This window comes from Lissotriton vulgaris, chromosome 11 (assembly GCF_964263255.1).
Source record: "Lissotriton vulgaris chromosome 11, aLisVul1.2, whole genome shotgun sequence".
Lineage (NCBI taxonomy): Eukaryota > Metazoa > Chordata > Amphibia > Caudata > Salamandridae > Lissotriton > Lissotriton vulgaris.
In genome coordinates, this window is record NC_141699.1 from 786,037,366 (window position 1) to 786,059,340 (window position 21,975).

Here is a 21,975-nt window from a genome sequence, read left to right on the forward strand (position 1 = left end):
ATTGTTAAGTGCATTCAAATCTGTTATCAAAAGGCCAAGCGCACTTTAACAATACCCCCAAGGGCGCACTCCACACGCAAATTGGGGGCATCCATTGCTTTCCTAGGGAACATTCCTTTAGAGGACTTTTGCAGAGCAGCCACGTGGGTTACACCACATACCTTTACAAAACACTACTGTGTTGATGTGCATTCCAAGCAGCAAGCTGCTGTAGGACAGGCTGTTCTCAAGACACTTTTTCAGGTTTCTGCAGCTGGCACGGGCAACCGCCGCTGATGGAGGGACTGCTATGTATTCTATGCTAAGATATGAATTTAGCAGCCCACATGCCTCGAACTGAATATGCTACTTACCAGTATGCATCTGTTCTTGGCATGTAGGGCTGCTAACATTCATATCGCCCACCCTCCTCCCCGGTGCCTGTCGCAGCTGCAGATATACTATTGTATTCAATCATTAGCATGGACATCCTTTACACTTTTCACTCCATCTTCTGCCACAATGGCGAAAAACAATCTGGGGATGGAGCCGATGCCCATGCGCACTGTAGTCCAGGGGAGGAGCCACCTATCTCCGGATACTTCGAAGACTCTTCCAGGACAACAATGTGCGATCATCCGGACCCAACACTAGGCGGCGATCTAATGCTAAGATATGAATGTTAGCAGCCCTACATGCCAAGAACAGATGCATACTGGTAAGTAGCATATTCAATATTTGTCTGAATCCCTGATCAAACGGCTTCAAATTGTTCAAAATGTGGCAGACTGTATGCTTCTCCGTCCTCCTAGCGAAAAAAGAACAGGAGTGAAACCCCTAAACCAAACTGGGACTGGGTATAAGGTATATATAGAACACAATGTCCCAATAGGCCCCAATAGGTACCAATAAACAGGGCAATTTAAAGTATGCATGCATCAAGCATTACAGACGAAGGACAACAAGGAGTCTCAATTCATTAGTGAAAGGCTTATTAATCACCGTTTTTTCATATGGGAATACAGTTGTAAAGCAGCACTGTACATGAAAGCATTCATGTGACAACCCAAATGGCACTTGGTGACAAGGTGATAATAAAGTGAAAGTGACGACGCAAGTGAACGGGGTGAACAGCGTGGACGGCGCAGAGTGGCAAAACAATTATATACAGTGTAGGCTCAAAATAAATTCAGATTATTTCAAATTGCAAGTAGGACACAGTTATGAGCCAAAAGTAGTGCGCCAGAGAATTGCGCTGCAGTGTCGACGGCGTTTCGATCCTCTGTTGTTTTGGATCCTCTTCAGGACAGGGTTGACAATTGATGGAGTGCTGCAAGGGGACAAAGATCATTTAAAGAGATCGGGCAATGGGACAGGAAGGGCTTACTGTAAGAGCGGATATGTGAGCCGGGTGAAGAAACTTTCAAACACACGCGTAAGAACCAAGTTAATAAGGAGCAAACCTATGTAGCAATCGTGAAGGTGGTGATTGGTCTCATGCAATTGTACAGCGCGTGAACTAAGGACAAGAGGCCTAAAGTTGGGGTGTGGGGAAGTTACATGGTTGAGATGCAGGCATGTAATGGGTGCATACCTGAGTGGAAGGAGAAACGCTGGTACTGAGTAGTTGCCAGTCGTAAGGTAGCCTTGGATACAGGCGATCCTGCGAAATGGAGAGCAAGATTAGGCCACCGAGTGTAGTGGAGGCAGGGGGCAGGGGGATAGTTCAGGTTTCTCAAATTGATGCCGGATCAGCGTCTGTAAGGAGAAACCATGCTTCAGAAGGAACGGAAGTCCCGCGTATGCTTCAAGTAATACGGACATCGGGACACTTATACGGGTGTACGGTGTTTCAGGAGATGAATTACCTGAGTTAATCTTGCGCTGTAGAAGAATAAATCAATGGTGCGGGTTCCGACTTGCACGGAGGTTCGTGGCGGCCTGGGACTGCTAGCGCTAACCAGGAAGTAAACTAGAGAAGGGGGCGGATGACGTGTGGGAGAGGGCGTGGAAAGTGGGAAGGGAGATGGAAAGCGAAGGGGTGACTACGCGTCAGTGAATGGAGCTTAGCTCATGAGACAATGCATGAGATAGACAATGCATGGCATGACAATTGCAACATTAAAGGGTTTAGAAAACACAGATGTTGGAACAACGATTGTGATTAAAGGTTTAGTAAAACATTACGCTCATAACATATGATGTATTGATATAAGCATTAATCAGGCTCAAAATGGTCAGAAGAGGGAACAGACATTCAGGAGGTCACAGTACTGTTCCACTCATCCAGAGTGTTTAAACCCCGGTTTACAGAGTCTGCCAATGAAATCCATTTACATTCAGCTCGGTTCAGAAGCATTGTTATACTACCGCCTCTAATTGGGAGTCTGAGATGTTCAATTACCTGCCACCGCAGGTCAATGTCTCGATGTCTGTTTTCAATGAAATGAGGTACAAGGGGTGCTGTAAGAACCTGGCAATTTATTCTACTTTTATGTTGAATAATGCGCTGTTTCACCATTTGGGTGGTTTGGCCAATGTATAGCAGATCGCAGGGGCAGCAAATGGCGTAGATCACATTTGTAGATTTACAGTTAGTATGGCAATTTAGTTCGGGACTTTTTCCATTGTATAAAAACTCTTTTGTATTAAAGGTAAGTTCACATACACTACAACTCTGGCATTTGTAATGTCCTCGAATCGGTGCAAGACCCCAAGCTGATGTGATAGTATGTTTATCTTTGGAGGTATCTGGCCAAGTGATTGCATGTACCAAGGTATTGACGATGTTATTCCCACGTTGGTATGAGAAAAGGGGGGATCCTGGAATTGCTTATCAGACCGTAGCACTCCCCAGTTCTTTTTGATGATTGCATTCATTTTGTTACTGTCTGGACCAAAGGTTGAGACGAACGGGATCCTCGTCTTCTTGGTGTTGGGGACCAGTAGATTTTCCCGGTGGTTGTACCAGGCGCGCTTCTTGGCTTTGGTAACCAATCTTCGGGGGTAGCCTCTGTGTATTAATTTGTTCACAAGAATGTCAGCTTCGCGGAAGTAGTCCTTCCTCCACTTACAATTACGTCTGATACGTAAAAATTGTCCATATGGCAATCCATCTCTTAAGCCCCTAGGATGGTGGCTCGAGTAATGTAGAAGGGTGTTGCGTTCTGTGGGCTTCCGGTAAAGTATCGTGCCCAAGGTGCCATCTTCAGCATGAATGGTCACGTCAAGGAAAGGCAAGTCATTCGTTTTGCACTCACTAGTAAATCTAAGATGTTCTTGGATGTTATTGAGCCATTCAATAAAAGGAGTCAAGTTGTCAGTGGTGCCATGCCAAAGGAGGAGAATATCGTCAATATAACGTCGCCATAGGTCAACATAATGAAGGTAGGGATTGACTGGATTGAGGATTAATGATTTTTCGAGCTCATGGACAAAGAGTATTGCGAAGTTAGGGGCAAAACAAGCTCCCATGGAGACACCTTTGATCTGTAGATAGAATGTCTCACGGTACAGAAAGTAGTTATTCTGTAAGGCGATACGGAGTAGGTCCATGATGAACTCAGTGGGGATTCTCGTGGGTTGAGGTCTGGATAGTAATAGGTCATTGATCACTTGTAGAACCTCCTTATGGGGTATATTGGTATATAGAGATTCTATATCCAAACTAACCATGAGTTGCGAAGTGGTATCGAAGGCCTTATCCTCAATGGTGGTAATGAGGTCCATGGTGTCCCGTACATAGGTGTCAGTAAGAGGGACAAATTCTTTGATAATCGCGTCAATGAATTTACCCAGTGGTTCTAGGATCGAACCGCAACCGGAAACAATTGGTCGACCCGGGGGGTTAGTCGCATCCTTGCGGATTTTTGGTAGGACATACAGGACAGGTGTCCTGGGGTGAGGATTGTTCAGATAAGCATGCTCTTTTTTCGTTATGATGCCAAGATCTCTAGCAGAGTTAGTGACTGATAGTATTTTGGATTTAATGTCCAGTAACGGATCTCTGCTCAGTGAACGATAGTGTTCCATATTACAAAGCTGACGTTTGATTTCTGAATCATATTGGGTTGTGTCCATGACGACAATTCCTCCGCCTTTGTCAGCAGGCTTGATGACAATTTCACTATTGTTCTTGAGTGAATGGAGAGCATTTTTTTCAGTCATGGGTAAATTATAAGGTGTGAATCGTGTAGCAGTCTTGAGATCCAAACCTCCTTCATCACTAATTTTTCAAAAGTAAAGATCTCTGGTGACATTTGATTGGAGGGTGAGTTGAAAGTAGATGGCGGTCGGAATATGGAGTTATTTTGGTAATTTGATTCCGTTTTTTCTGCAAAGAAATGTTTGAGTCGTATCCTCCTAAAGAATTTGAGAAGATTAGATTGAAGATCCAGGAAGTTGGTGCGTTCCGTGGGTACAAATGAGAGTCCTCTTGAGAGTAGGTTAATTTCATCAGAGGTCAAAGTGTGCCTGGATAAATTGAATATTGGAATGGTGAGGTCAGTGTCCTGGGTTTCACTGAGGTTGGTTATTGTGGTTGGCCCCATTGGTAATAACGATTCCGCGTCTGCCGTTCGCCTGGGAGTTGTGGTTGGTATTGGCGGTTCCTGGTTTGGCGGTTCGACGGAGGTGGTTGACCGCGTCCGCGGCCCCGGCCTAAAAAAACGGGTGGTAGAAGATGTTGGGGTCTGTTACTGGTCGAAGAGGCCCCAGAGTCAGATTCTTCTGCGGAAGTGTTGGAGGAGTCCGAAAAGGTAATTCTTTGATTATTCCGAAATCGGCCCCAATTGCGTGTCCTGGGGGGATTGTATGGAGTATTGTAAAACTCTTCGTTTAGGTAGGGATAAGTGCTTTCAACTTTGTAAAATGTAATGTCTTTTTGTATTTTGTTGACTTTCTTGTTTACTTCAAAGGTATTGAAGGTCTCGATGGTATTGTTGATTTTCTCAAGAAGATTCTTGGCATCTGTGAATGAAACGTCAGCTAAGATGAATTTTTCCATATCGTCAATCGTCAATCTCTTGTAGTTCAAGCCGGCTATGTTCAATGGCGGTATCTATTCCAAGAACCATCCAGTGACGTGAGCATGTGGTGGCAAGGTGGCTAAAGCTGGTTCTGAATTTCGGGTCTTGGGTGAAGATGGCAGGGGTGTTCCTTATTTGTAAGCCTACCGGAATTACACCTGATCTCAAGTAGTCAGTAAGCATTCGTGCATGAAGATCTGTACGTATTTGTTTCTTTTTTCGTTTTTCAAGTTTGTCGAGTAAGGTTTTGGAGGAATTGGAGGTAGGTGTGGTCGTAGACGAGGTGGTAGGTCCTGAAAGAAGTGAAGGGCCAGCCAAACTCGATTGAATGTATTCTTCTGAATAAGTCATAGACTCCTTGGACATAGTGTGTATGTAAAGGACTAATACACAACAGTGCTCAGTGAATGAGGCACAAATGACACGTACCGTATGGTACACACTCTCGCAGCTCAGCAGCTGCTCACTATTTAGCGAAAAAGAACAGGAGTGAAACCCATAAACCAAACTGGGACTGGGTATAAGGTATATATAGAACACAATGTCCCAATAGGTACCAATAAACAGGGCAATTTAAAGTATGCATGCATCAAGCATTACAGACGAAGGACAACAAGGAGTCTCAATTCATTAGTGAAAGGCTTATTAATCACCGTTTTTTCATATGGGAATACAGTTGTAAAGCAGCACTGTACATGAAAGCATTCATGTGACAACCCAAATGGCACCTGGTGACAAGGTGATAATAATGTGAAAGTGTCGACGCAAGTGAACGGGGTGAACAGCGTGGACGGCGCAGAGTGACAAAAAAATTATATACAGTGTAGGCTCAAAAATAAATTCAGATTATTTCAAATTGCAAGTAGGACACAGTTATGAGCCAAAAGTAGTGTGCCAGAGAATTTCGCTGCAGTTTCTTCACCCGGCTCACATATCCGCTCTTATAGTAAGCTCTTCCTGTCCCATTGCCCGATTTCTTTAAATGATCTTTGTCCCCTTGCAGCACTCCATCAATTGTCAACCCTGTCCTGAAGAGGATCCCAAACAACAGAGGATCGAAACGCCGTCGACACTGCAGCGCAATTCTCTGGCGACTACTTTTGGCTCGTAACTGTGTCCTACTTGCAATTTGAAATAATCTGAATTTATTTTTGAGCCTACACTGTATATAATTTTTTTGTCACTCTGCGCCGTTCACCCCGTTCACTTGCGTCGTCACTTTCACTTTATTATCACCTTGTTACCAAGTGCCATTTGGGTTGTCACGTGAATGCTTTCATGTACAGTGCTGCTTTACAACTGTATTCCCATATGAAAAAACGGTGATTAATAAGCCTTTCACTAATGAATTGAGACTCCTTGTTGTCCTTCGTCTGTAATGCTTGATGCATGCATACTTTAAATTGCCCTGCTTATTGGTACCTATTGGGACATTGTGTTCTATATATATCTCCGTCCTCCTAGGCATACTTCTACAGCCAGTTTGCTTTGTACCTTGCACTGGCTGCCTAATGAGCAGAGGGTTCAAGTGCCTTGGTGACGCAGGGCCCCTGTACTTATAATCTTTGGTGTCTGAATACACTCCCACGGCGCTTGGTGTTCAAGCCATTAGACCTGGTATTGGTAAACCTCTTTTGTGGTTGCATAAACTGAATAAAGATTATTTGACTGACAGAATTTAAAGGCATCTTTATATATTGCTTGAGCTTGTGAACCACCAGTAGGTTGTGACCCAGAGTTTAGGAAACACCTGCTGTTGCCTCTCGGTCTGTATCAGAAAGTCCCGGCAGGGCTGTTGGTCCTTTGCGTATCTTCGCCCTGAAGTGTGGAATGGCCTGCCACTTTCACTGAAAGCTTGTCATTCGCTCACAGTGTTTCTGAAGAAACTAGAGATGTAGCTGTTTCCATCTTCATAATGTAATGTACTGGCATAATTTCAAGTATTGGCTGTTCCACCCGCATTGCGATTTAACAGACTGAGCACTCTTGTTTAGTGAGGAGGCCAGCACCTGCCTGACAAGATAGCCATGCACTTTAACGTAACATAACATAACATTAGTGTGAATAATTCAGAGATATTCCTTATTTGGTGTAGTGTTCTCCTAATGGGCGATAATATTTTAACTTGTGTGTTAGGCGATTGTGTGGAAATTTTCTGTGGAGAACTTTGCATTTCCCTGTTGGTCATGCATTGGCCCATCAACTATTTTACTGGTAGGAGAGGAATCTCTGTGCCATGGTGTTGTTGCATTGCCGTGTTGTAAGTACGTTTCTGGGCACTTTGATCATGCAATATAATCAAATTTTCAAAAGAACCTTAGGTTAAAGTGAAAATGAATTTTTTTTTTTTTACTGAATTGTGAGCAGGCATATAACTTCCATCAATATTTTCCTTCAACGTACCCATAATAGGCTGCTCCATCACGTAACCTGAACTCTGGAGGTATCACTGTAGGCAAGTAGGATTAAGTTTAAGATGTTGGTGAGGGGTCTGGTGTGTCTCCATAGTGCTCCAGCAACTGATCTTATTTATGCATAGTGTATACTGGAAGCAAGTGAAGGGAGAAAGAATGGGCAACATACGGTCTTAATAGGAACACTTGGAATTTAAATGGGCTGCAGCTTTTTGGACTAATTCCAGTTTCTTAAGAAGTTTCTTGGAGAGATCCAGGCATGATCCTAGCGAGCTTGGATTAGTGTGGTAGTTACCTGATTGTGAAAGTTTTGGGCACAAAAGGTAGAATCTTCTTTAGAAGTTTGAGGTACCAAAAGCTAGAACTTGCTACCTTGGCCATGTGAGGTTCCAAGGAGAGGTTTGAATAAATAATTACATCTGGATGTTTAACTGTGCATGGTAGCCTTGGTGTGGAGCCTATTGTTGCAGGGCAAAATGTATAATCCCTGTTGCTCAGCACATTCCTAGGTGCAGGCTGTCCAGTCTTCAAGTTAATCTCAAGAAGTTTGAAGCCATCTAAGCACGCACAATGTTGAGATTTGTAAGCATGAAAAAGTAACCCCTACGATTGGATTTCAGTTGAAAACCTTGTTCTGTTTACACATAAATATAAAACTGTGTGCCTAGCGTTTGGAGCGAGTGAGCGAATGGGATAATGTAAATATTAAACCAAAGAGGGGACAGAATTGACCATTGAGGCAAATCCTACTTAACCGAAGCTGCAAGTGAGCGAGGAATGTCGAAGTACAGAAAGTGAAGTCTGCATCCATTTGACAGCCTCCTGACCATATCCCCAATTATGAGCTCTGTTGAAAACAAGCTATTTCTCTACAGCGTCAAATGCTGCAGAAATCTCCCACAGGATCAGCCTCAGACCAGCGGGTCTCCGGGGGTTGCTGCATCAGCCGACTTGCCCTGAGATCTGATTAAAGATTGCTCCTAATCAATGTACGAAACAGACATGTCCAAAGATGGCAGTATGTGGCACAACATGAAAAACCTTCTTGGGTGAATCTGGATGGATTCCCAGATATTGGTGATCCGCCCAGAGACTGGACTGCGTCCAGATTCAGCACTCTTGCATTGAATCACAGAGAGGATAGAGCAAACACTGTTCGTGGGAAGTGAAGGCCTGCTTCGTGGTCTGCCAGGGAGATAACGTTCAGAAAATAGACCTTGTGGGTTTTCTGGTGGCATCCTTCTTATGATCGATTCTTCCTACAACTAGCATGCTTACATACACCATTAATTCAAGAGCAGCGGCCACTTGGAATAAAAAATGCACTCCACCCACCTTCATTGCAATTTTGGATGCTTCAGATAAATATTGAAGATAATCCTGCAAAATACATGACAAATATTTGTAAATGAGACAGCCTTGTGCTGGATTGATGGAAGAGACAACTCTGCGGGCCCCGCTAAAATTATCTCCCATGCTTTAGTTCCTTCTACTGGACATGGCTGTACTTCATCTACATAATGTTTATTTACACAACACAATTTACTACAACTACTACCCATTTTTCACTACTTCTATAAAAAATTATTATTTTAGTGCAGTAATGGTGAATCTTCTTTTTCAAATGAAAAGGCTTCTCGTCACACCACTAGCCACTAAAAATCAACATCATGCGGGACCATCACATAACAGCGTTCAACGCACTGCCCATATTTATCCTTAGACGTCTCTCATATCATTACACACATCCATGGTACTTCTTACCAGTATCGTCGAATGTGTTGCCACTGAATTTGTTTAGATCCAGCAAAGTCAACCTTGTGTTTCGGGGTACCAGTGATTCTCTCAGACTGCGACTGTGGGAAACGCAATCCTCTCTGTGGGTATGTACTTCGAAGTTTTTTCAACCGGACCGTTGATTGCAGCTCCTTATGGTCCATATGGATTAACTTCACGGATCAATTGTCCATTATTGATTATATGTTTGTTTCTAAACATTTTTTGCAGTGGTGTTGGTGAAGTACTGTAATTGAAATCCAATGGAGTGACCATAATGCCCTTCCTGTTGAAGGAGCCTTCTCATTAGCTAGGGATACAAGCTCCCTTTCAAATTATGTTATTAATAAGCACTCTAAAGATGGATTAAGGATGCGAAGGCATCTCAAAGATCCCCCTGCAGCATTAAATGCCTTATTAAAGAAGAATCTTACAGCTTTCCTTAGCTGTTTGTCTAATGGAACTACTGAAGAGTTGTTTATCACTATTAACAACTGTATATTATTATTAAGAACTCCCTACCGAAACCACTCATACGTGTGATTGACCACCCTAGATGGTTCGATGGGAATTTTTCCACAACGAATCGCCATTTGAAAAAGATGTTAGCCAGCTCCCCCAGTGATATTGGGGCAATCCTTGGGGCTAGGAAGTTCTATAGGATAACTCTTAAAGAAAGTAAGCATTTATTGTTTCTCAAGGACTGGGAGACATTCGAACACACCGCTATGCAAAATACGAGTAAGACATTTAGGGAAACAGTTAAAAGGCCCTCTTTGTGCGACACCCCCCTGAACGCCCAATTACTTTGTCATATTTCTCGACAGGATTGGGTGACGCATTTTACAGGTATATATTCTGTAGAAGGGATGGCGAATGTGAATGTGCACTGAAGCAGCTTTTTATTTTTCCCTAACCCCTACATGTAACTGGTCCGGAAGTTGAAGTGGCCATACGAGATAGTGCTGGTGGTAAGGCTCCGGCCTGGATAGGCTACACATTGATCTTTTCTAAATGGAACTCCTTTTGTCTGAGGGGGGCCCTCTTTGTGAAAATTTTTAATAACTACCTGTGTTATAAGAGCCCAGAGTCCTGTGCCATGTCTACATTTGTACCAGTTTTTGAGAAAGGAGGTAGGGGATTACCCAAATGCTATAGGCAGTCATTTCCTTGGTGGATAGTTTTGTAAAGATCTTGGGGAGGGTCATCTTTAAGCGTTAGCATTTTGCTGTCTATGGCCCATGTCTGCAATCTGCATATCAATATGGTTTTCGCCCGTGGCTGGGTACAGTGGATCAGTGCTTGAATTTACATCTGATTGTAAGTAATACACTGTCTCCAGGCGCGGTCTGCTGTACCTAGCGTATATGGATCATTCTATCGCCTTTGATTCCGTCAATAGAACAAAACTATAGTCAGTGGCGTGCTCCAAGGGTGCGTTGTAGCACCATTGCTTTTTATCCTGTATATTAATTTGGGTGTGTTTCTATTGGACTCTACTAAGGATGTGCCGAAAATCAATCAGGGGATTGTAAGCGCGCTACTCACCCGCGAGAGTCTCAAGGCGCTGGGCTGGGGGGGGGGGGGGGGGGGGGGGGGGATTGGGTGTTTTTAGCCGAAGAGCCAGGTATCGAGGGTTTTTATAAAGGTGTTCAGGGAGGGAGCGCGCCTGATGTCTGCCGGTAGCTCGTTCCATGTCTTGGCTGCAATGCGGGAGAAGGATCTTCCTCCTGCTCTGGCTCTGTGGATACGCAGGGTTTCGGCCAGTGCGAGGTTGGTGGATTGGAGGTTTCTTTTGGGTACGTGGAAGTTGATTCTGTCGTTGAGGTATTTTGGGCCGTTGTTGTGTAGGCATTTGTAGGCGTGGGTGAGGATCTTGAAGGTGACTCTTTTCTCCACTGGGAGCCAGTGGAGTCTACGTAGGTGTTGGCTGGTGTTTGTTCCGGGGATGCCTAGGACAAGTCTGGTGGCGGCGTTCTGTATTGTCTGTGGAGTAAGGATTTGTTGATGCCGGCGTAGAGGGCTTGCCGTAGTCCAGTCTGCTGGTGATGAGTGCGTGGGTGACCGTCTTTCTTGACTCAGGGGGAACCCTTTTGAAGGTCTTGCAGATGATGCAGAGTGTGTTCAGGCAGCTGGAGGTGACGGCGCTGACCTGTCGGTTTATGGTGAGTGATGCATCGAGTTCGATGCCGTGGTCTGTGGGGATAGGTGGACTTCCAAGGGCAGTTTGCCACCAGGTGTTGTTCCATGCGGAGGGGGTGGTTCCCAGAACGAGGACTTCTGTTTTCTTGGCGTTGAGCTTCAGGCAGCTGCCTGTCATCCAGATTGTGAAGTCTTCCATTCCTTTCAGGAAGTTGAGTTTGGAGGGGTCTTTGATGAGGGAGAGGATGACCTGGGTGCCGTCGGCGTAGGATACGATGTTGAGGCCATGTTGTCGGACGATGGCCGCCAGGGGGGGGGCCATGTCGCTGTTAAAGAGGGTTAGGCTCAGAGATGAGTCCTGTGGGACTCCGCAGGTGATTTTCGTGGGATTGGAGAGGAAGGGTGGCAGTCTGATCCTTTGGCTTCTTCCGGTGAGAAATGATCGGATCCAGTCCAGGGCTGTTCCTTGTATGCTGGCGTTGTGTAGTCTTGCGACAAGTGTGCAATGGGAGACTGTGTCAAAGGCCGCCGATAGGTCGAGCAGGATGAGGGCTGCGGAGTGGCCTTGATCCAGGAGGGTGCGGATGTCTTCTGTGGTGGCGAGCAAGGCGGTCTCGGTGCTGTGGTTGCTTTGGAATCCCGATTTGGACGGGTCAAGGATGGTGTTCTTTTCGATGAATCGTGTCAGTTACCTGTTGACGATTTTCTCTGCAACTTTGGCTGCGAAGGGGAGGAGTGAGATGGGCCGGTAGTTCTTGAGGTCGGTGGGGTCTGCGGTGGGTTTCTTCAGTAGGAACCTGGCTTCGGCGCGTTTGCCGTCTGGAAAGGTGCCTGTTTCCAAGGTGGTGTTGATGGCTCATTGTAGTTCGGGTGCGATGGATGGCGGCCGCGGCTCTATGGTAGATGTAATGAGAGTAGGGGTCGGTGAGGGCCCCCGAGTGGATGCCTTTCATAGTTGAGGCGGTGTCTTCGGAAGTGATGGATGTCCGGCTGGTGATGGTGGGGTGGCTGGTGTTCCTGGGGGGACAGTGGTCCGGCTGTGGCATCTAGTGAGTGGTTGATGAAGTAGTGGTAGAGGTTTAGGATTTTGAGGTGAAAGTAGGTTCCAGGTTTGTCGCAGAGGTCCTGTGATTAGGTGACATCTGTGGCTTCGCTTCGTGGGTTGGTGAATTCCTGAATGACACTGAAGAGTTCCTTGGATTGGTTGAGTTGGCGAGGATTTTCATGTGGATGAAATTTCTCTTGGTGGTTCTGATTTGGTTGTGGTAGTTCGTCATGGCGTCCCTGTAGGTGGCGTGGTTTTCGGTTGTCTTGGTGTTTTTTCCAGTTCAGCTCCAGGTGCCTGCAATTGCACCTGGCTTCCTGGAGATTGGTGGTTAACCAGTCTGCTTTCCTGGGGCGCTTTTTGCCGTGGTTGAGTAAAGAGACGAGCTTGTCTGCGCAGTTGGAGATCCAGGTGTGGAGTCCTCTAGCTGCACTGTCGTCGGGTGCCCAGGTGTGGTTTCCTTGGGTGAGTGTGGAGTTGTTAATCCTCAGTATCTTCGCTCCAGTTCCTCTACGGAAGGCGCCAGGCAGGTTTGAGTGCCTTAGGTTTGTGGACGGTGAAGTGTACGAAGTGGTGGTCTGTCCATGGCGGTTGTGTTGTGTGGCTGAAGCGAACTTTGTTTCCTTCTGCAAAGATGGGGTCAAGGGTGTGTCCTGGTCTGTGGGTTGGTGTGGTGATGAGTTGTTTGAGTCCGATGTCGGCGAGGTTTTCTCAGAGGGTGGTGGAGTGGTGGTCATTGGGCTTGTCGAGGTGGAAGTTCAGGTCTCCGATGAGTATGTAGTTCAGTGAGGCGATGGCATGGGGTGCAATGAAGTTGGTGATGGCAAAGAGTTTTCGGGGTCCGGGTGGCCTGTAGACGAGGGTCCCTCTGAGTGTGGCATTGGGGGTGGTCTCGATCTTGGAGTGCAGGTGTTCGGCGGTGAGGAAGGTTTTGCTGTTGGTGGTGAGGCAGAGGGTGCTCTTGTAGGCTATGGCGAGGCCCACGCCCACGGGTGGTTTGGCCGCTCCTTCCTCTGGCTCTTGTATCCGTCCGGGATTGCGTTGTTGATGTTGTGGGCGGAGGAGGCGTTGGACCAGGTTTCCGTGAAGAAGGCGATGTCGAGTGAGAGAAAGTCGAGTGGGTTCCAGATTTCCATGACGTGTTTGTACACGGAGCGCATGTTGAGGAGGATGCATCTCAGGGTGTCTCTGGTGCTGGCATTGGGGGTGTTGGTGAAGGTCTGGCGGCAGTGGAGGCAGGAGAACTGGCTGTGGGTCGTGTGTGGTGCAGCCTGTTTGCAGTTCCTGAGTCCCAGCGGCCACCATTAAGTAGGGGAGGAACTTGCAGCTGGGAGGCGGGCGGATAGGGAGAGAGGTTTCGGCAGGAACACAACAGGAAATTAGAAGGGCACGGCAAAAGCGGGGAGACAGAATTTAAAAACTCTGTGTGCCCTTTGCCTTTTGGTTGAATCATTTGTGCCTTTCATGAATACGTTAGATATGAAAACTAATTATGAGAAATCTCATATTATGGCATGTGGCCCTGATAAGGAAGCTTTGTCTGCATTAAACCTGGGCAGAAAGCAGCTAACTGCAATCTCAAGTTTCTGTTATTTAGGCCTGGCGTTTGAGGCTTATGATTCATGTGCGGCTAAGACTTGGGAGGGCAGTGGGCTCGCTTTTTAATTTAGATAAGAGGGATGTTAGGACTAGAATTTCCCCTTTTCTTACAATTTACAAAATACAATGCGCTCCCACTGCTACTTATGGAGCTGGGGTTTGGGGGTTTCATAATGCCACCCCAATTCAGGTGTAAGAAAAACGAATACACAAGAGGTTGTAGAACCTTCCTCTCTCCAGTCCAATTTTTATTCTGCACTCCGAATTGAATCTAGAGTACGTACAGGATAGCATTAGATTGACCCCCTGATACTCTGTGTTAATGTCAGGAGTAATAGGCAGGCTTGTTTCAATAGGTCAGTTATTGCTGACTGCTTGAATATGGATGGAGGACTTTCCTTTGTTGAGATACCTGCTTAAATCATTAGTTGATATTGGCCTTCCAGAACTGTTCAATGCCCTAGGCTTGATCAGTAAAGCCACCAAAAAAGTGATTAAGCAGAGTTTTTCCGAACACATTCCCTCGCTGCGGTTACAGGAGATTGCTTGTAAGCATTCCTCTACCATTATTATTCTTAGTTTGCTATGGGTGAAATTGCCTTGTATCTTATGTTAGAATTAACCTGATGGGAGAGTCCTTTCCTATTTAAATTTAGCTCTGGTTGGTTTGGCTTCTAGTATGCCTTTATGATTTGGAAGGTTCATGTAGTGAGGAACTCCCTCCATGTCCCTGTGACGGCAAGGCGAAACAGTCTCTGCTACATTTTATGTTTTTCTTTGGCTTTTACTGGTTTTAATTATGTTTTGTATTATCTGTATTTGATTTGTATTAGGGTTTTAATATTCTTATTTACTGCTTTGCACTGAAATCAGTATATTGTGATATTGATCTTATGTATCTATCGTATTGTATTATTTTATATTCTGCTTTTGTGTTCTTTTTAAGATCAAATAAAGATGTATTGAATTGACTTGGTGGATCCCGGACGAACCCTAGTTTGTGAAAGGACGGATCGGGTACAACTGTCTGCTAATGAGAGACAGCAATCGAACACAGTCATGACGGTATGTTTATTTTTGCTCAAGCTTAAGTGGTCAGCTTCCAAGTATGCTCTGCCATTTTTGATAGAGCGCGCAGTTCACCCGGGTCACCAATTTCTTACACGCACTGGGCCCCGGCGTGCATTTGATTTCAATCAGTGATTCTCGTGAACCGGGTGAGATCCTAGCACGCTACTATGAGTAATCAATGGTTTCAGGATTACCTCTGCTTACCATGCACCTGACTTACCACAGGCACAAACTTACGATGGACCTAGAGCTAAAAGGGAAAATAGTAGACAGGACCTTAAAACATTTCTTTACGTCCATATATTTTATCCACTTTTCTGTAAAATGACCACAGACACCTGATGAAGTTTAACACTTTATATGAAAATTCAAAAAGAAGATGCCAAGACAATAAGTGATATGCAGAACACTATGTCAAACATTAATATCAACACCAATAGGTAACTTTGCACGAAGAAAATCACGACCATTAAGATATATGGGAAAACTAGAGGTGGGGTTTGGCATAGAACTAATCACTGCAATTTTATACTAAGACAAGAGTTGTGGAGGGACCTAAAAACATGTACTTATCCTTATCACTTAAGACTATTCTTACTAAGTTCACTGCAAACCACTAAAGGAAAGGGAAAAATGGGAACAAGCTATTATTTATGACAAAGTCAATGAGCTCCTAAAGGAGGGGGGGAGAGAAGGAACCCAACTAAATCAGACACATATACTGGATGTTTCAACGGCAATAGAGCAATATCACAGGTAGAATGCTTTTGTAAATTATACGAAAGAGCGAGAGAGAGAGAGAAAAAACAAGATACAAAGAATACGCAAACCCACAGACAATATTTACCTAATTCAGATTTGAAACCAACCCTGGCCACGGGTCAGTTGGGAAGACGGGGACAAGGACCCTCAGAAAAGGCACACCAGAATGCGAACAGGTACAACCCACGGACAGATCAGGACAGGATACCCCTCAGGTTCGGGTCAAAGGACTGGGTCTCCCAGGGAAACGACCAACACCCACAGCTTCGGACAGCAACGCCTGCGTTACCCCTTTCTGCAAGTAATCCGCCAGAAACCCCGATTGGATTTTCGAATCTCCCAGCAAAGTGCTTCGCCAGCACTTAGGAATTTCCACCCCTTAGGAGCTTGTGGAAAGTATGGACAAAGTGCTCCGCAGCACTTTCAGATTGAGCACCTATTGAGATCGTAGGGTCAGTGACAGGTCTGCTACTCGGACAAGTCGGACAATTTCCATAAGCTAAACTAGAGCAATTATACAGTTCTGGGGACCCTCAGACCACCCACTAATGTTGCAAGTGACAGTTTCCCATATTTTGATTGGTCAGGAGAGGTGGTGCGATCATTACCACCTCCTAAAATTCAGCTTTCCCAGATTTAATATTCAGGTTTGCATACCCGCCCCCTGGGTTCACGTTCCCATCCATAGAGTACAACAGAAAGTATGAGCGCATAAGACAGTTGCAACAAAGTCTGTTAAATTCAAGGTGATTGTCCACATTGTGTGCTGGGTTCTCAGGCGCATTTTGCTTCAGGAGCCAGCTGGCTTGGTTCAGCTTCTGCGCAGTCGAGTTTCTCCCAGGTCACATGGCAAAACCCAGAGGAGCTTCAAATATGGTGTAGCTTAAGAACTCCCAGCCCCAAAAGACGCGGTACATGAAAAGTAAGCGAAAACAAATTAATATCACATCCAGAATGATCACACTGTATACCATGAAAAATCTTATCCCACCCTTACTTTATAATGACTATAGCATTAAGGTTTAGTGCGAAAAGATAGATAGGCTAAAGCAACAGCAATAGCAGAGAGCGTAGTGAGAGTCAAGCGGCCATTTTAGCAATAGTGCGCATGTGCTCAGAACTCCCTCCAGAATGCGAGTGCGTCACATCACACGGGTATGACCGACGCATGCGCAGACTGAATTTCAGCGACGCAGCCATTTTCCTTAGTGCAAGCTTCGTTAATATGAAAAAGACATACAGGCAAGCATCCGGGGACACCCGCGTGTTTGGAAAAACGTGTAATAAACGACAACAATGATTTTAGTAATATTATACATTTTGGCGAGGTTCTTGCACGGGGCAAGGCGCTTCACGTGCAAATCCTTGCTCCATCAATCCCCTCTTTGATGATATTTACTATCATCACTACATAATGGAAACAGATGCCAACTTTTCTCATTCATCCACATCACTCATTTCTATTTCAATGAATTTATTGTTCAGTTTTCTTTCAGCTTCTCTATGAGAGTGGTGATTTTTCGCCTTTTTGTAGATAGTATTCTTTAATTCTTCTAATTCCAGTTCATCAATATTTCTTTTCACCCCTCTCTGATTTACTGTGTATTTCTTTTTACACTTCTGACATTTGCAGCAGATAAAAATAATCAATATAATTATACCTATCACAACTATTGGCATCAGTATTTTCCACAACAGGTTTCTACCTAAGTTAGCAAACCAACTACCTATAGAGGAGAGACCTCCAGTCAGTCTTGTCCAGGCACTGTCAACCTCCAATGGTTTGAGCTCCTTTTCCAAATTAGTTATGTTCTTCACATATTGTTTTAATTCGATACTTTTATCTGGAATGTAAGTGCAACAATGTTGCGCCTTCAGCATTCTACAGACCCCGCCCTCTTTTGCTAATAGGGTGTCAAGGGCAAGACGGTTTTGTAAAACCATTGATCTGATCGCAACCATTTCAGTATTGACCAGCAGGAATCCAGCAGCAGTGTCCGTTGATAACCGGTCCACTACTGTAGACAATTTGCAGATTCTATGGGTGTTCAGAACTACCCCCATTCCAGGTATCAGTGCACTGAAAATATCACCTATAACTTCACCTACACTTTCGCGCTTACTACGCACTAAGCCATTAGTTTCTTCATCGCTTCCAGCTGCATTATTCACATGGTATATTTTCGGGAAAACAATGCCAAAGTAGCAGCTTCCATACCAGTGATCCGGCAATTTGAAATAAGCCTTGTTCCCACATATATAATATATTCCGGGAAACACAGGTTCTGACCCATTTTTGAAACCCCAACCTCCAATTACCTTGTAATTATGTTCACACTCGCTGGAACCGATGAATTCATTGTTATAGTACTCTGTCTTTTCCCTATGGATACAAAGTTTCCCCTTTCGTTCAAAATCCAGCAACAAGGCAGGATTAGCTTCGCCTTGCGAGGTGTTATCCATGTGTTCAGCCCACCTAGGGACTCTATCTTTTTCGTCATTTGCTTTCTTTTGAAACTTTTCTCTCCTTCTGTCTGCCATCTTTATGAACATCTTTTCCTGCTCTTGCAGAGAACAGGTCAGATTAGATTCTCTTGCTTCATTTAAATCTATATTACCTATAGTCAGAAAATATTCTCCCATATAACGGGTCACGTCACTTGTAGTATGTACACGGTTCAAGTGTTTTCTAACAGGAAGTTCAGAAAAAACTACGTCATCATTTGAATAATAGTATTGCAAGGTGCTTCTATAGAACAAGCTAGCTAAAATACTACAGGAAATTCCATAGGTTAACGGTAGGTGGTGATATGTCACACCTTCAGCTACTGAGGTAGGTAGCTTCATGCAGACATAACAGTCTTCTATTTCCATAGCTTCTACGTAATGCACTAACAAGTTAGCAAAAACATTTAGGTGTGTTCTGTTTTTCATTTTGTGAAAATGTAGTCCATCCTCATCTGATGCTTCTAAGTTAGGTCGTGTGTGTGTTGAGCCTACTAGTTTGTCGCGTCTTTCTAAGCTTCGTGGTGTTTCTGCAGTCGGGTCAGCCCCTACGTCTACTGCCTCAGGTTCAGTAGGGGAAAGGTTAGGATTCTTACTTATCATAAACGGTAAGAAGATTGTTAGTCCTATCCATATTACTATTAGCACAGCTACGCTACATAAGCATACTTTACAGCAAGTTTTTAGACACCCACATCTGGATCTCCCAGAGACACTCGGATCAGACATTCTAGCTTACAGGTGGCTTTCGCTGCCCCTCTTCGTTTCTTTGCACCCAAGGCTCACTTCTGGGTTTTTTTCAAGGAGGGTCTTCGTCAGAGCTTCGATCAGCAATGGACTCGTCTTCACTGTTGCCACTATGGTGTGGTTCGTCTATTTCTTCCAACACATAGTAAGTCCACTCAGGGCTTCGATACCGTTTGCTCTGTTTCTTTATTCTGTCGCTCTTTCTCAGCGATTTTCCTTGGGCTGTCCTTCTTTCACTTTGAGCCCTTTTTCGGTCTTTGTCGTTTTCTGCGACTGTCTTCAGTCTGAGCCTCAGTCTTTTTACGTATCGGGGTGCACTTCTGCCTCCTTTCCTCCCAGTAGTTGAGGAAACTTGCCCTTCTTCGTGCACTCTTTTTATTTTTTGTTGTGGCACATCTGTTTCCCTACCTGACTGGCTAGTTCCAGGTCTTTCATCTATCTCTTCTGCCTGGTCCCTATTCTGACCCTGCTCAGATTCAAATCGCACTTTCTTTTTATTTTGGGTTGCTGTTGTTTCCGCTGTCTGAGCACTTTGATCTAGTTCTATCTGTTCCTGTTCATGCTCTTCGATCCCTTCGCTTTCTTCTGCATGAACGTCAGCCCTAATTACTATCTGTCCCTTTCCAGACTCCGGAGTTCCAGGAGGAGTCTCGATGCCTTGATCTGACCCTACTTGGCCTACTTCCTGATCAGGTGTGATGTGATTCTCGTGGACCTGATCTGCTTCGTCTATTTCGAACTCACCTGGACTATCCCACTCACTGTCTAAGTAGGAATATTTCCGGGTTCGTATTGGATCATGAACCGGGTCGTCGGCGGGATACCATTCAATGCCTTGACTTGTGCTCGGCAGCTCGATGTCAGCTAGTTCTGGACTTTCCTCTTCGGAAGCCTCATCAGCTGTGCTGCCTTCAGCTTCAGTCGCGTTTTCTCCAGCTACCCGCTTGGTGTGGCTGGCGTGGATCCACTTCGGTACGCCTGCACACTTTACAGCAGTTGTAGTGACGAGGATCACTTGTCGTGGCTTTCCCCACCTGGGTTTCAGGCAACTGCTCCGGGTGTGTTTCTTTAATGCCACCCAATCTCCTGGATGCAAGTTGTGTGCTGGAGTCTTTGGCCACTCGTCTTCTGTCTCTCCAATCTGCTGAGAGAGAGAACGCACTTGGTCACCCAGCTGCTTGCAGTATTCTAGCACCATATCATCAGAAATGCTTAGCAGTTTGTGTCCGGGTACCCATGCCTGCCGCATCACTCTTCCCATCAACACTTCATGGGGACTCAGGCCAGTCTTTCGGTTCGGGATACTTCTCAAACTCATCAGCACAAGGGGTAAAGCCTCTATCCAGTTCATTTTTGTGGAATCACACATTTTCCCCAACCTGGACTTCAGGGTGCCGTTTATTTGTTCCACTACTCCAGAAGCCTCTGGATGGTAGGCACAATGTAGTCTTTTCTTCATTTTGAATGCTTTACAGAGTTCTTCTAGCACATCGTTGGCAAAATGCCCACCTTGGTCCGTTTCGATAGTCTCTGGGATTCCATACCTAGGTATCAACTCCCTGAGCAACAGCTTAGCTGTAGTTAGGGCATCAATTTTCTTTGCTGGGTAAGCCTCCACCCACCTGGAGAACAGACAAACTATGACTAGGATACATCTATATCCCTTGCAATTTGGCATGGTTACAAAGTCTGCCTGCATTCTTACAAAGGGACCTACTGCCTTCCCAATTGTACTCTGTTTTACTACAGTCTTCTTTCCTGCATTAAATTGCTGACACACTAGGCACCTCTGGCAAAACCTTTCCGCCTGGTTCCTGAACTTTGAGTTACAGAACACCTGTTCAAACACCCGACACATAGCATCTCTTCCCATATGTGTTGGTTCATGTATCATTCTGACCATGGGGTCTACCAAGCTATCAGGCAGTACAGGCACCCCAGCCGGATTTACCACCACACCATCCTCTCTCAACTTGCATTCATTTGCTGCCCACCTGCCTTTCTCTTGCCTGTCTGTTGCCTGTTGCAACTCCTTTAGTTCTTCCCACGTTGACACATTCTCAAACAACATAAGTTGGCAGCTGTTTCCACTCCACAATGCAATTTGGAGAGACATTTGATGTCGGGCACAAAACTGTGCCATTTGGTCAGCGTATCTATTACCGGCGGTCACATCATCATTTCCTGATCTGTGAGCCGCACACTTGACCACAGCCAATTCTTTGGGCAATTGGATAGCTTCCAGTAAGTTATGCACCACTTTTCCATTTCTGATAGGGGTGCCGGAGGAAGTCATGAATTCTCTTTGCAACCACAACTGGCCGAAGTCATGAACAACCCCGTAACAATACTGGCTGTCGGTGTACACAGTTATTCTTTTGTTCTTACCCCTCTTACAGGCTCTGGATAACGCGATGAGCTCTGCCACTTGTGCAGATTTCACCTCGCTTAGGTATGATGCCTCTATGGTCTTCGTCAATGTAACCACAGCATAGGCAGCACTCAGGCCCCCATTCTCATGTCTTAAACACGAGCCATCCACGAACATGGTCTCATCCCCATCAAGTAATGCTATTTCACGAATGTCTGGACGGGGCTTTGTACTGAACTCAGTCAGATCAATGCAATTATGGTCCCCTTCTTCTTCTGATTCTACATCCAGGGGGACAGGTAACAGTGTCGCTGGGTTTAGGACATTGCACCGGGAAATGGTGACGTTTTCAGCACCAATTAAGATTCTTTCATACTTAGTCAGCCGACTAGGTGTGAGGTACTGGGTCTTAGTTCTAGTTAGCAGGATTACAACAGAATGAGGAACATATACAGTGACGTGATGTCCCATGACAATGTTCTCACTCTGTTCCAGACTGACACAAGTAGCAGCGACTGCCTTCAGACACCCCGGCAA

The 21,975-nt window shown here is 45.2% G+C and overlaps 1 protein-coding gene across 2 annotated transcripts in view; it reads left to right on the forward strand.

The window, feature by feature from the left end:
- Nucleotides 1-21,975, forward strand: part of NCK1 (NCK adaptor protein 1) — a 742,357-nt gene that overhangs the window by 81,500 nt on the left and 638,882 nt on the right. Inside the window, exon 2 of one of the 2 annotated variants that reach the window (XM_086943909.1) lies at nt 14,929-15,047. The exons of the other annotated variant lie outside the window; for it this stretch is intronic. The gene's annotated coding sequence lies outside the window, so the exon portion shown is untranslated. The remainder of the gene's footprint in view (nt 1-14,928; nt 15,048-21,975) is intronic. 2 annotated transcript variants of the gene reach the window in all.